We start from the raw sequence: 12,913 nt of genomic DNA, 5'->3' as shown, positions 1-12,913 counted from the left end.
GGGAAAGAATTTAACAATTTTTTTAAAACTATGTCTAGGGTTGCAAGGCTACGCATTATTCTGTTTAAGATTTTGCATTGTTTCAACTAGACTCCCTCTAGATTAGTTAAGGCTTGGTTTAAAAGACACCTACCTGCTGGCGATGGAGGCTGGGAGGATGGAGACATAGCCTATGCTTTGTGGTTTTGCACTAAGATTCAAGAATTCTGGGTAAGAGACCAGAATTTTATCTGTGAGGTTTTAGATTCTCAAATTTCATTCTGCCCCAGACTATGTATATTGGGTGGTGGGGCAGTTATTAAAGTAGGTGATAAATATACAAAAAGTTGGGTCCAAATTAGTGTAATGATTGGCAGACAGATAATTCTTAAGGGATGGAAGTAAATTGGCGCGCCCTCAATTCAAGAATGGTTCACCGAATTGGGCAGGGTGGCGACATTTGAAAAGATGTCATATAAGCAGCTTGGCAGATTGGACATGTATGGTAAGAAACAGGACATGTATTTGTCCTTTCTGGAAGGCTGTCAGTGAGGACCATGTGGAGAGAGACAAAATTGTGGTAGTAATTGTGGATTCTGTCTTTGTGGAATTCTTCTATCTTTTTTTTTTTTTTTTTTTTTATATGTGTACATTGTGTAATTTAGGCTTTGACCACAGGAATGTTTGTTGAGGGGGAAATAATGGGGAAAAGTGGATGCTGGAAATAATGGGGATATAGTATGATATATATATATATATATATATATATATATATATATATTGTTTATTCCAAAGCAGATAACCAGGTGAATATGCTCCTACACTGCAGCAAAAGGACAAAAGAGTACATTTGAGACAGAGCAGGCTGACATGTCCTTTGAGTCACAGACACACCTTGTTAAGGGTATTAGGATCAACACAGTGATTGATCTACATGTCAGGTCCATAAGTGAAGGCATGGAGTCAGCTGTCCACAGCTCATTTTCCACCTGGAGGTCAATTAAGACATGGTGAGGTGAGGAAGCCACTAGGATGAGTGGCTTACAGTGCATAGACCCTAAAAAATATAATGCATACAAATACACAAATCTAGCAGCCTCATTTGATTGCCCATGTCAGTGTCCGATTATGCATGGGTGAGGGTTTAGTCATGAAAAACAGAATGCTCAGCTAGACTCTTTTGTATAAAGGTATAGAGAGAAAACAACAAAAAAGGAGGTGAAGGAAAATACATTATAATAATAAAAAGAAAACTAAATGGAGACAGTGGCTAATGTAAAATGTACTATCTTCCCAACATTAACCCTCCTCCCACAAATCTATGCTTATAGACAGAGAGAAAGTAGAGCTTCATCTGTGACTGGGCTGAGGACTGTCGGTAGTCATTCAGTACTGCCTAATTTTCCTCTAACGCACAGGGCTTTTCTTTTTCATTAGCGGAGCTCTGAGCACATAAGGAGTCAACCTTGTGGATATTCTGACACCCCTACAGCACTCTATTTACCACTGCTCCTCAGTGATGTATCAAGGGGAACGTCTTCCCGGCATTAAATATAGATGCAGTCAGATTAACATATCAGGAGAGAGCATGATTAATGTGAGATTACACTGGATAGCGCTGCTGCTTTTTCCATCACTGTTAGAGTAATGGGCTTTGATTTGATTCAAATCATCCTTTACCCATCAACATAAGCAGCAGCACTTAAGGATATCACTCAACTAATTTGACCGCAGCACTTGTAATACAAATAATATATGCAAGTTTTAAAATAAACCTCTGGGGCCTGGGTAGCTCAGCAAGTAAAGACACTGACTACCACACCTGGAGTAACAAGTTTGAATCCAGGGCATGCTGAGTGACTCCAGTCAGGCTTCCTAAGCAACCAGTTGACCCAGTTGCTTGGGTGGGTAGAGTAACGTTGGGTTAACCTCCTCGTGGTCGTTATAATGTGGTTCTCGCTCTCAGTGGGGCACGTGGTGAGTTGTGCGTGGATGCTGTAGAGAATAGTGTGAACCTCTACACACGCTAGGTCTCCGCGGTAATGTGTTCACATGCCACGTGATAAGATGCATGGACTGACGGTCTCAGATGCGGAGGCAATTGAGATTCATCCTCTGCCACCCGGATTGAGGCGAGTCACTACGCCACCACGAGGACCTAGAGCGCATTGGGAATTGGGCATGTCAAATTGGGGAGAAAAAAGAAAATAAACTTATATGAACATTTCTAGCTTGGCAAAGGTCTGTGTTGGCATTTGTTTCCCTTTCCGCCAAAATACTGTGACAACAGTTTTAGTGGTACTTGCTAAAGTAAGCATCACTATTACTATCAAACATATTTTTTGTATGTTTTTACAACCCCCAAACTCCAAGTATTAATGGAATAGTTCACCCAAAAATGAAAATTCTTTCATTCACTTACCCTGATGCCATCCCAGATGTGTATGACTGTCTTTCTTCAGCAGAACACAAATTAAGATTTTTAGAGGAAGATAGAGCTCTGTCAGGTCCTTATAATGCAAGTTGATGGGTGCCAGCACTTTGACGGTCCAAAAGTCACATTTAGGCAGCTTAAAAGTTGGCCATGCGACTCAATAGATTTATGTAAGAAACAAGTCGATAATTAAAAGTTTTTTTTTTAAATTATTATTATTTAAATCAGCGCTTCTGTCCAGTGCTCTGGTGCTGTTTGAAATGGCTGAACTCTCACTTGATAGTTCTTCTGATAATATTAGATGTTTTATAAATATTATGTGGTCAGTAGCGAATGATCAGTCCCCGATCGCTGCCATCTCACTTGATGCCGAGAAAGCCTTTAATAGGGTGGAATGGGACTATCTTTTTAAGATTTTGGAAATTTAGGGGTTTGGGAACACTTATTGGGTGGATTAAGTTACTTTTTAAAGTAGATGGTAAGTACTTGGGGAAGCACGACTTGATCATCAGGTTCCTGAGAGGTGCTAGGAGGTTGAATCCCTCCAGACTGCACCTCATCCCCTCGTGGGACTTCTCTGTAGTCCTTCGGGGACTACAGGGAGCTCTCTTTGAGCCCTTGGAGTCAGCTGACCTTAAGGCACTCTTTTTGAAGACTGTCCACCTGACTGCGCTCACTTCCATCAAAAGGGTAGGGGACCTGAGTTCAGAGTTCAGTCTGGGTTACTCTCACGTGATCCTGAGACCACAACTAGGCTATGTGCCCAAGGTTCCCATGACCCCTTTTAGGGATCAGGTGGTGAACCTGCTAGCGCTGCCCCAGAAGGAGGCATTGCTGTGTCTGATGCGAGCTTTACGCATCTATTTGGATCGCATGCAGAGCCTTGGAAGCTCCGAGCAGCTCTTTGTCTGCTTTGGTGGACAGCGGAAAGGAAGCGCTCTCTTCAAACAGAGGATAGCCCACTGGGTAATTGATGCCATCGTGATGGCATATCAGGCTCAGGGAGTGCCACCCCCTGCAGGGTTACGAGCCCACTCTACCAGGAGTGTGGCGGCCTCCTGGGCCCTGGCCAGTGGTGCCTCTTTGGCAGACATCTGCTGAGCAGCGGGCTGGGCAATACCCAACACCTTTGCGAGGTTCTACAGTCTCCGGGTTGAGCTGGTCTCATCCCGTGTATTGGCAGGCACGAGCAGGTACGTTCCGGGACAGCTGGCCAGGTGTACCGCTTGCGCATAGCACCTTTCCCCTCACTTGAGGTGAAGACGTGCGCTCTTGACTCCCAGTCGTGTTCACAGACTGTGATCCCTGGATGAATTTCCTCCTTAGCCCTCTGGCAGTTGAGTTTGCAGAGAAACTTGATGACCTGCCCAGTACGTGTGCTAATGAGCCCCTGTACTGAGGTAGGTGCTCCACATGTGCTGGTTCCCCGAAGGCAACCCTATGTGATATTTTCCGCAAGATCTTTTCCCTGTCGGCAAACTGCGTCTTCCTTGGGCAGAGGCCCCTCTGCCCCCGGTCGCCATGCTCCGTAGAAACTCCTCCCCCTTCGGGTAGGAGCTACCATGGGACCTGTCCACATGACATACTTCCGACAAGACTCGGTAAGACCATGTGACGTATTCCACTCAAAATACCCCCCCCCCCCCTTTTTTTGGGTGGGGTGTGGTCTCCGCGGTGTCTTCCCCTTGGGAGGGACACCCCCCGATGCAGACACTTATGACTCCCAGTCAGTTAACAAATTCCACTCTTTTTGGGGAGAAAAGAGAGGGAAAGAGGCCTCGCTGGGCTAGACTGTCCTTATAGTTGGGCAGTCGACTTGTTCCTGATGGACCGTTTGACACTCATAAGAGCATTGGGGGAGGTTACGTGACGGCCTGGTGTGCTGGCTACAAGACACACAGCGGTCTGCTCATCACAAACCACCAGTTCACGTAACACAGTTCAGATAGTTGTGGCATTTTGTATAGGGACCCCTAGTGTCACTACATCGACACAACGTCGAGTGAGTGACAGAAAGGGAATGTCCTGGTTACTTTCGTAACCTCCGTTCCTGATGGAGGGAACAAGATGTTGTGTCCCTCTTGCTACAACGCTGAACCACCCGCTGAAATGGCCGGGACCTGGTCTAGGCTCCTCAGCACAAAACCTGAATGAGTGGTTGCATACCAGCTCCTTTTATACCCGTATGTCCAGGGGAGTGGCATGCAAATTCCACTCGCCGATTCTCATTGGCCTTTTTTCAAAAAAGCAGAGGTGTTTGGGGCTCCCAAGAGTGACCCCTAGTGTCACTACATTGACACAAAATCTCATTTCCTCCATCAGGGAACAGAGCTTACGAAAGTAACCAGGACGTTATAATCACTTAAAGAGATAGCATTCACTTACATCACTCAAGTTCGTTTTTCTGTTGTAACTAAGCGCCGCTTCTGAATTCTCGCATGAACTCGCCGCCGCACTTAGGTCATGCGGCAGCTATGTGATGCATCATCTGCAGGCAGGAAGCACTTTTTAAAAGGTAATAACATTTTAATTATCTATTTATTTTTTACATAAATGTATCGATTTGCTTCAGGTGACTTTTGGACCGACAAAGTGCTGGTACCCATTTACTTGCATTATAAGGACCTGACAGAGCTCTGTGTTCTTATGAAAATCTCAATTTGTGTTCTACTTAAGAAAGACAGTCATACACATCTGGGATGGCATCATGGTATGTTAATAATGAGAATTTTCATTTTTGGGTGAACTATTCCTGTGAAAACTCAAATAATCAAGTATACTTCTTTGATGTATGTCAATGACGGTTTATATGCAATTCCCTGTAATTGCATAACAACTGAATATGCAACTAGCAACAAAAATTAATAAATACAAACAAAAATACAATACTTTTAAGTGGTGGATTCAGTGATTAGGCCTGCCACAATTATTACATCACCTGATAACGATCATTTGATTTAACCGTGATAATTTGAGATAACCATGATTATTGAGCACTTTAAATTCTAATCAGATTGATTCAAATAAGGGACTTTTAAGCAAATATAGAAATGGCAATCATGAATGCATTTTTGAGTCGCATTTTTGAGTCTCATTTTCCAGTGCAACAATGCATTATGTGAGCACTCCAAATGAACTGGCCGTTACCAGTCGGCATCACAGAGTCAGATCATTTAGAGCAGCCCTTGAAGAGCTGGTGAATATTAAATGTTTAAATGTGATGTAGCGTGCCATTTAAAAGTTTACACAAGGATTTTGATAGTGAAAGCAAAACATTCCGGTTTCACTTTAACACTGGTGCAGTGGCAAATGTGCTTGGGCGTTGCAGACGGGCGTCATTAGACCAAAACATTCGGGACTTGAGCACCGAATGATTTTGGTCTAGCCCTGAATGTTTTTTGTTCATAACTCACGAAAACCGTGCTTCAGCCGTGCAGCGCAAATGCGTGTTTCAGATCAACTGCCCGGTTGTTAAGTGGATTAAATATTCATTTCGAGATCAGCACTTCATACGTGCTAAGAATGCTTCTCATGCGCTGCACGAATAAAGCCTGATTTTTGCATGAGTGTGGCACGAGCCATCACAGAACCACTTGCGCACATGAAGTGATCGGCTCTGCTTCACTCTACTGTATTCCTGCAGTAGAGTCACAGTTTATGCTGAAAAATTGCAGAAATTATACAAAATTGCAAGCTACCACAAATAAATCATTGTTTGTATGATCACAAAAATTGGAAGGACTAAATATACAGTATATAAAAAATATGTTTAATAATATACAATGAATTTAATAGAATGCACGTCTCGAGGCACGTTTTTAGAAGCTGACATACCATCTAAAAAATTTGGAGTTCTGTGCGAGACACTGAAAAAAACAGTGACGCAATAGTTAAAGGTGTTTTGTGTAAACTGCCCCCAAGAAGATTTTTAAATGTTTGTTATTAATATTGGTGGCTAATGGTGTGTTCATGTCATGTCAGAATTATAGAAATTATGAGATTCCGACTTGTAAAAAACTTTCACATCTTTGTAGAACTCACAATTACAAGTTTACATTTACATTTATTCATTTGGCAGACGCTTTTATCCAAAGTGACTTACAAAAGAGGAAAACATAAGCGAATCATCTTAAAGAGACAGTGGTATGAAAAGTGCTGTATTACAAAGTTTCACTAGCATCATAATAGTATTCAAAACAGAATAAAGTGCAACAGGAATTTTATTTTATTTTTTTAATGTCTGGTTAACTGCTCATGGAAAAGATGTGTTTTTAGTCATTTTTTGAAGACAGAGAGTGAGTCAGCTTCACGGATGGAGTTGGGAAGGTCGTTCCACCAACGTGGTATGATGAAGCTGAAAGTCCGGGAAAGTGTTTTGGTGCCTCTTTGTGTTAGTACAACAAGGCGACATTCCTTAGCTGACCGCAGGCTTCTAGTGGTCGCGTAGCTTTGCATAAATGATTTTAGGTATGCTGGAGCAGACCCAGTGAAGATGTAAACTCAGAATTCTATGAAAGCTCAGAAAGTTGTGACATCATGTCAAGGTAGTTAAACACTGTGCCATATGCCATTTTATTATAGCTAGTAGTGTTACCTGGAGTGCTTTCTTTATTCTTAAAACATTTTGCAAGAACATATTGAGGTGAATTAATGAAGTGATTTAATATTTTTCTGTCAACAACAACAAAATAACACAAGGAATCATTTTGGCATTATGATGTAATGTTTTTGGCTTTCAGTCCGAGGACGAAAACAACAATTTCGAGTTGAATCTCAGAATTAGCATCTCATAATTACAGTAATTCAGACAGGATGTGAATGCAGCCTAATACCAATTTTACCATGTTTTATTCTTGTATTTTGGTTGAAACAATGGTTACCTTGGTGAATTTTAGTAAGGGTGGACCACAAAAGTCTTTTTAATGTGAATCATGAATGCTAGAGACCGAGACAGGTACAAAATTAACATGACCTATGTTGTGGTTTATACAAACGATAACCTGAACAGTCCATGACCATCTCATTTATTTTACTTGCCCTCAACACCTTAAGAGATACATCATAAGTCTACACTTGCATATTGAATTCTACACCCCCAATAAATTGCTGTGCGACTGTATTGATGTTTTCTGGCCTGTTCCTGTTTTGCCTCCTTTCTCCTTGAGACACCTGCAAAGGGTTAAACCCTCCCCCCAGTTCTGCCCCGTGCCGCTGCGTCTCGAACTCTCTCTCCCTTTCTGTGTCTGTCTGCATCCATTTGCAAATGATCTCGCTTGTCTGCATATTGTCACTTGCAGCCTGCCCACACATTCATCAACTGTCGGCCTGCTTGCCGCGCACTCCCCGCGCCCTCTACACTTAATTGTTCCCACTCTGACCTGGGAGAATAGAGAATGATGTTTCTCTCATTCGTGCCGGAGCAGGGCGAGGAGAATTAATAACTCTGTGGGGATGGCCGTGCGACAGTACGGTCGGTCAGGCTCTCGCCTCTCCCCCCTTCTGTGTTTCTGGGGCACAGTCCTCCCCTATTACTGGAGGCAGGCGAAGATTCACTAGCTGCATGAAGACAAGACAGAGAAAACATGTGTGGAGACCTTCCAAAGGCCACGAGCTGGAAATCTAGTTTAGATATACATACACTACATGGCATAAAGTATGCAAACACCCCTTTCTATAATAAGTATTTAGATATAATAAGATTGCATTGTGTGAGAAACAGGGTGAAAAGTGTTTATGAACTGGTAATCTGCATTTACTCAGTATTTCTTAGAAAGGGAATAAAAGTCATTGTTTAAGTGCCTCTAGTGTTTATTTCACCTGGAAGCTGCTGCAATCCAAAATTGTAAAATTTTGTAAAATTATTTTGCATAAATGTTTGTATAGTAACATAATTATGTGAGACCAGGGCACAGTTGAAAAATTGCAATCTGGATCAGAATGATTCGGATTTGGAAATCCCATGTTTTGCTATCCAGGATCAGGTAATCCATTTTACTTTTGTGCCGTTTTTTCAAAGCAACATTGGATTGGATCACCCTGATCCAGATACAGACTTTTCAAGTTTACCAAATCCGGATTACCAGTGCTCTAAATGGGACTACATATCACAATGTAGGATACTAGCTATGTAAAGAACAACAGGTAGAATAGCCAGCGTGGGGTCACTTTAATTTTTTAATTTGTTTTTTATTTTTTTGAGACAGAAAACAGCACAATAAAACAATACAAACATCCCCTTCCATTTTCTTTTAAACAATCAGACCCCTCATCTGAACCACAGCAAATAAAAAAACAAAAAAACAAATATACATTATTCACAAATGCATTGTGGATATTTTGGGCATGTGTTTTAAATCCTAAAAAGGCTCAATGTCCCTCTCTGTGATAAAATGTATGATGCACCTGAGCCTGTTGAAGACCCAGACCAACCTCCGGCGTTCTCTCAGAATGAGGGACTGACTGGATGTGCAATAAGGGATTCAGTTGTTAGAAACTACTTTTGACTGGTTCATCTCTGATGACTGTGACTGTAAATGACAGTTAAAATTAAATATATTATTTTTGTTTGATATCAAGCTGTTTGGAGGATTATTTTATGGGTAAATGTTTTTTTTTTTTTACTTTACTGTAATAAAAGGCTTAATAGATAGCCTAATGTTAAATTTATCTACTTTATCACTGTAATGGTTAAATAAATGTATATATATATATATATATACACACACATGATACAAATGTTGTATTATTTAACCATTTTATTTCATTTTGTTTCTGAAATCCACCCTTTTGCTGGTATCAGGATAATCCAGATTTTTTATATCAAAGGTATCCCAATCCTACTAAAAAGTTTTTAACAACACATACTGAAAGTTTGATCCTTCAAACTAGTAGCCCTGATATGTAGTCCCATTTAGAGCACTGGTAATCTGGATTTGGTAAACTTGAAAAATTTGTATCTGGATCAGGGTGATCCAATCCAATGTTGCTTTGAAAAACCGGCACAAAAGTAAGATGGATTACTTGATCCTGGATAGCAAAACATGGGATTTTCAAATCCGTATCATTCTGATCCAGATTAATCTTTTTGAACAACTGGGCCCTGGGAAGGCTTTCCACTAGATGTTGGAACATGGACACTGTGTTGTACTTACATTTAGACACAAGATCACTGATGCTGGGTGATGGGGTCTGGCTTGCAATCGGCGTTTCAATTTATCCCAAAGGTGTTCATAGGAATTCAGTTCTGAGCTTTGCGCAGGTCAGTCAAGTCATCCGCACCAGACTCGTTAAATGATGGGTGAACTATCCCTTTAATTAGTGCATGACTTGTAAGGTGATACATTTTAGTGTTTGCATTGCATAACCAACTACATTTACCAGCTTGTACAGATGCCCTTAAATTGAGCAGTAGCTCAACTGATAGGGTGTTATACATGCAATGCAATGGACAGGGGTACAAGTCCTGGAGAGCACGCAAGTGGAAACATTAGCTGAGAAGTGTCACAGAAGCACCATAAATTTATGTAGTTGCTTAAAAAATGTCATTATTTTATCTCACATTTGCTTTTATGACACTAGCAGTTAGGTTTAGGTTTAAGGTTTAGGGTAGGGGGATCAGTTTTGTTGATTTAAAACTCGATAGAGCATTAAAAGAATAGTTCACCCAAAAATGAAAATTCTCTCATCATTTACTCACCCTCATGACATACCAGATGTGTATGACTGAACTCAAATGAAGATTTTTTAGAAGAATTTCTCAGCTCTTTTGGTCCATACAATACAAGTGAATGGGTGCCAAAATATTTTGAAGCTAAAAATAAATCACATAAATCAGCATAAAAGTAATCCATGGGACTCCAGTGGTTAAATCAATGTCTTCAGAAGCGATATCATAGGTGTGGATGAGAAACAGATCACATTCACATTCTTCTTGTGTTTTTGGTGATTTACATTCTTCATGCATACCGCACCTTACTGGGCAGGGAGAAGAATTTCTAGTAAAACAGAACTTAAATATTGACCTGTTTCTCACCCACACCATCTCACTCCTGAAGATATGGATGCAAAATAAAGATGACTTTATCTGCTTTTTGGAGCATCAACATTTTGGCACACATGCACTTGCATTGAATGGACCTACAGAGCTGAAATATTCTTCTAAAAACCATAATTTGGGTTCTGCAGAAGAAAAAGTCATACACATCTGGGATGGCATGAGGGTGAGCAAATGATGAGAGAATTTTCATTTTTGGGTAAACTATCCCTTCACCTCATCTGTTTGGGAGAAAATTTGACCCACTTTTAGCACCACACAGTGAACATTTCACCTCGGAACTGCCGCAATACGTTTAAGTAACCGTGTAATATTTTGCAAATGTCACCACTTCTGTCCAGGTAGTGTATGTGTAGTCTCTCTGGGAGAGTTTATCTGAGTACTGGTCGTCTCTGGAGTGGCTCCTGCTCAGCTCCTGTGTGTTCCAGCAAAGAGAGGTCAGTCCACATACATCTGTCACAGATGAGTGCTCCTGGAATGCACCGGCACAGGGAACGTCACACACCATGGATTTATGACTTCTTATCAGGATCCAATTTGCATGGCGATCTAAAGCACAGGCCCATTTTCTCTTGATAGAGGGCTGGCCTCTGTCGGTGCCCAGGGGCTCCTCCATGCATTACTCTCTCTCCCTCGGCTGCTAAACATTCCCACTGCATTAGCTAAGACAAGACATCAATTATACATACAGTGGTTTCACTGTTGCAAAATACTATTTCCAGTTGGCTTAAATAGGATTAAAAATTAAATATTGCTTGCTGAAAAGGAATATGAAATCAGCTCAAACTTCTGCTACTTTCATGCAGGACTTTGGGGGCCCAGCTTAGAGCAAAGGGCCTGTTTTGGAGTGAGCCGAGCGTGTGGGCCGTCCATGTGACGGCAAAAATAAACGATTTTTAATTAGATGTTTTTAGTGTAAGTCTAGCAAATATTTACCCTAACAGCTCACAAACAAGTGCTTTATAAAAGTTAGATTTAAAACAGCCCTAACAGATGGTGAACAAGGCACTGACTTACTGTATAACTCAAATGATCCTCAAGTTTCAGCTTGACGTGTGTGACTACAGCGTACCACTGCATATGTTAACTCAGAAGAGATGTATAAACTGGTATCAGTTCACCCATTTAAACCCACTTAAACATCATATTCTGAGCTGTCATCTAAGAAAGCTTCTTCAAAACCTTTCTCCATTTAAGAAAAAACATGATGCAGCCACCATCCAATGTTCTTCACACTTTTTTCCTTGAAATCATGGACATGCTTGACACTCCTTCCACATGTCAGTTCCATAAAGCACAGAGGTCGAGAGTAGTGTGGGACGGTCATGCTAGGCCAGGCCTGATGGCTCATCCCCAGACATTCGGTCCTGCTTCGTCAATTATGTATAGCTACTTCCATTATGAGCGCCACTGCCGCTATAAGGACATACTTGCTCAAAGGAAAAAGCGCTTTGGCAGACACCTCAGGAATTTGTGTTTTTATGTTTTTCTTTTTTTCCTGACACAGATACTAGGAATCATTAAACCAAAAATGAAAATTCTGTCATCATTTACTCACCTTCATGTCATTCCAAACCTGCATGACTTTTTCATGGAAATCAAAATGAGATATTTTGACAAATATCTCTGTCCATATGTTTTTTTTTAACTTGTGTAGATTTTAGTGTTGAGTGGCTCAAATTCTTGCATTAATGAGCTCACCTCAAAGTGCTCATGAATGCACAAAAGATGTCAAGATTTTTACTCCAAAATGACTTGAATTTGGTGTTGTCCAAAACCTATTAAATGCCTTCAGAAGACTTGGAATATGATGCACGTACCTCATGGACTACTTTTATGATCCTTTTGCATCTTTTTGAAGCATACAAGTGAAGCATTATCCACTGCCATAGTATTGAAAAGATGATATGGTATGGAACCTTAATTTTTGGGTAAACTATTCCTTTAAAGGTGATGACTGTAATTTTTTCTATGTTCAAATACGTTCTATTTTCCCAGTTCAATGCATAGTGTAAACATTTAAGAAATTCGTACACATGTACGCCATTCATAGCTTGTTTTCCCCAAAAACTGTAAACACTGTAGTGCTTTCAACATTGATCTGTTTGAGTGGCATGACAGAGCAACAATTGCATGAGTTTAGAGCAAGACTACCTGAAGGCTGTAGAGTGTTTGGGAAACCTGTTTGAAAACAGTAATTACTTTTGCAATTCCATTTGGTGCAGGTGGCTCAGAAAGTACACACTTCAGCTTTAAAGTTAAAAGACAAGTCATTTTTATTTGTATAGCAATTTTCACAACACACATCATTTCAAAACAGCTTTACAGAAAATTATGCTGTAACAGAAAATTATGCTATAATGTCTGTAATGTCTTAAAGTCCTCATTGTGCATTTTACATGTATAAGGTGACTGAAAACAGTGTCTTAAAAATTATTTGTCTATAG

This window comes from Myxocyprinus asiaticus, chromosome 20 (genome assembly GCF_019703515.2).
Source record: "Myxocyprinus asiaticus isolate MX2 ecotype Aquarium Trade chromosome 20, UBuf_Myxa_2, whole genome shotgun sequence".
NCBI classification, from domain to species: domain Eukaryota; kingdom Metazoa; phylum Chordata; class Actinopteri; order Cypriniformes; family Catostomidae; genus Myxocyprinus; species Myxocyprinus asiaticus.
This window is presented reverse-complemented; position numbering follows the sequence as displayed.